Source organism: Perognathus longimembris, chromosome 7, assembly GCF_023159225.1.
Source record: "Perognathus longimembris pacificus isolate PPM17 chromosome 7, ASM2315922v1, whole genome shotgun sequence".
In the NCBI taxonomy this organism is placed as follows: Eukaryota; Metazoa; Chordata; class Mammalia; order Rodentia; family Heteromyidae; genus Perognathus; species Perognathus longimembris.
Window position 1 is genome coordinate 19,672,774 of NC_063167.1, and position 2,747 is coordinate 19,675,520.

Here is a 2,747-nt window from a genome sequence, read left to right on the forward strand (position 1 = left end):
CTATGTCAAAGCCACCGTGAATAAGTTTGTGCCAAAGTCATTTTAGTGCTCTTCTCATGGGTTTAAGTTAGAACCCTACAAGTAAAACTAGGGCCAACAAGTAACCTTGTATCATTTTTTTAAATTTTTAGATATTTCTAAACTTCTACTATATTACGTTCCCACTGATCACCATTTTTCAGCATTCGTGCAGTGAACACATATTGTGTACCTACTGTGTGCTAAGGCACTGGATACCTGCCGAGGGTTCAGCTGTGAGAAAAACAAACCTGGCCTCTTCACGTAAGAACTAATGGCTTAGGAAGGAAGTCTAAGTGAACAGGGAAATACCCAAATGGTCATTGGTATGTACCAACAAGTACCAACTTGGTAAGAGTCTGTAGTAAGGGACTGAACATTGGTGCCACAGCCTGAAATCCCAGCTTTGGGGAAGGCAGAGGTTACAAGAATCAAAGCTCAAGGGCTGGGAATGTGGCCTAGTGGCAAGAGCGCTTGGCTCGTATACATGAAGCCCTAGGTTCGATTCCCCAGCACCACATATATAGAAAAGGCCAGAAGTGGCGCTGTGGCTCAAGTTGGCAGAGTGCTAGCCTTGAGCAAAAAGAAGCCAGGGACAGTGCTCAGGCCCTGGGTTCAAGCTCCAGGACTGGCAAAAAAAAAAAATCAAAGCTCAAGTCTAGTTCAGGGGAAAACAATTAGCAAGACCCCTATCTCAACAAAATAAACTGGGCTTGGTGATATACACCTGTAATAATAGCTAGGAGGAAGACACAAATAAGAGAATATTGGTCCCAGCAGCCAGGCAGAAGAAGCACAGGACCTTATCTTAAAAATAACTAAGGCAAGCAGTTTGCAGTGGTCTAGGGCAGAAGAAATTGACCCACTGGGTTTGGGCTGCTGCCTGCCTCCTTAATCACAAAATTCACACAGTAATATGGAGAAGAGGCTGTTTGTTCACAGTACAAACAGGCAGCCAGTAGTAAGGACTTGCCTGTTCTAGTGCAAAAGCCTTATAAGGAATCTCTTAAGAAATGTGCCTTAGCCCAGCACTGGTGGCTTACGCCTGTAATCCTAGCTACTCAGGAGGCTGAGATCTGAGGATCACAATTCAAAGACAACCCAGGCAGGTAAGTCCATAAGGCTCTTACCTCCAATTAACCACCAGAAAACAGGAAGTGGCACTGTGGCTCAAAGTGGTAGAGGGCTAGCCTTGAGAGAAAAAGCTCAGGGACAGCACCCAGGCCTGCCCCATGACCGACAAAAAAAAGAAAAAAAGAAAGGAAGGAAGGAAAAAGAAATGTGTCTGTTTAGCTTTTGTTTCAGTTGATTTCTCCATTTACTGAGTGCATTTATGGAAGGCATATGACAGGTCTTTGTCACAAGAAAAAGAAAGAAATAACAAAAGTAATTTAAAGAGCTCAAATCATGGGACTTATGCCGGTTACATGAGAGTCCTGCTCACCTCAAAACCCCCAAGGTTTGTAATGTTAGATATTAGGAATTCATTATATAAAGTTATTGCCAAGAAATTACTTTTTTTTTTTTTTGCCAGTCCTGGGGCTTGAACTCAAGGCCTGGGCACTGTCCCTGAGCTTCTTTTGCTCAAGGCTAGCATTGTACCACTTGAACCACAGCGCCACTTTCAGCTTTTTCTGTGATGTGGTACCGAGGAGTCAAATCCATGGCTTTGTGTATGATAGGCAAGCAATCTACCACTAGGCCAAACTCCTGGCCCCAAGAAAATACTTTTTTTTTTTTTTTGGCCAGTCCTAGGCCGTGAACTCAGGGCCTTAGCACTGTCCCTGGCTTCTTTTTTGCTCAAGGCTAGCACTCTACCACTTGAGCCACAGCGCCACTTCTGGCCATTTTCTGTATATGTGGTGCTGAGGAATCGAACCCAGGGCCTCATGTATAGGAGGCAAGCACTCTTACCACTAGGCCATATTCCCAGCCCCAAGAAAGTACTATTATAATAAGCAAAAAATAAAATAAGAAAGAACTAAAGCAGCCAAGTGCCAGTGGCACACACCTGTAATCCTAGTTATTTAGGAGGCTGAGATTCGAGGATCATGGTTCAAAGTTTCTGGGACTCTTTTTTTCAGTCTCCTGAGTAGCTAGGATTATCAGTGTAAACCACCAGTGCCAGCTGTCGCTGAGACTCTTATCTCCAATTAGCCACCAAAAAGGTGAAAGTAGAGCTGTGGCTCCTATGATAGAGCACTAGCCTTATGTAGAAAAGATAAGGGACAGTACACAGGCCCTGAGTTCAAGCCCCAGTACTGGCACACACACACACACACACACAAACTCTCTCTCTCCCTCCCCTTCTCTCTCAACAAATAAACAAATAAACACTTGAGCCAGAATCTGGCACATAGAAAATGCTTCGTAAGTATTAGCTATTATTATCTAAAATTAAGTATAGCAAGGTTTAAGACAACCCAAAACATAGTATGAATAATGAAGAAATATACTCCTGACATTTATATATTTGGAATGACTGATAATGATACCCTTGTTAGCCCAAGTTAAATGTGGAATGGAGTCACCGATGAAGACTTAACATTTCCCATTGAAATCTCATCGAAGGAATGCTTCTTACTAAATGCAAGGGAGGGTAGGCCCGCTGTATTTATTAGTTTAATTTACTAGACTGATAAGAACTATTTTGTACTTAGGAAGGTGTCATTTGTTAAATGAGCACATTTAAATAGTTTTTAAAAAAAGAAACCAGATATTTTAAAATT

General features: G+C 42.3%; 1 pseudogene; it reads left to right on the forward strand.

The window, feature by feature from the left end:
• The first annotated feature begins 334 nt into the window (after positions 1–334).
• On the forward strand, positions 335–1,498 carry LOC125355656 (annotated as a pseudogene).
• Positions 1,499–2,747: the final 1,249 nt, after the last annotated feature.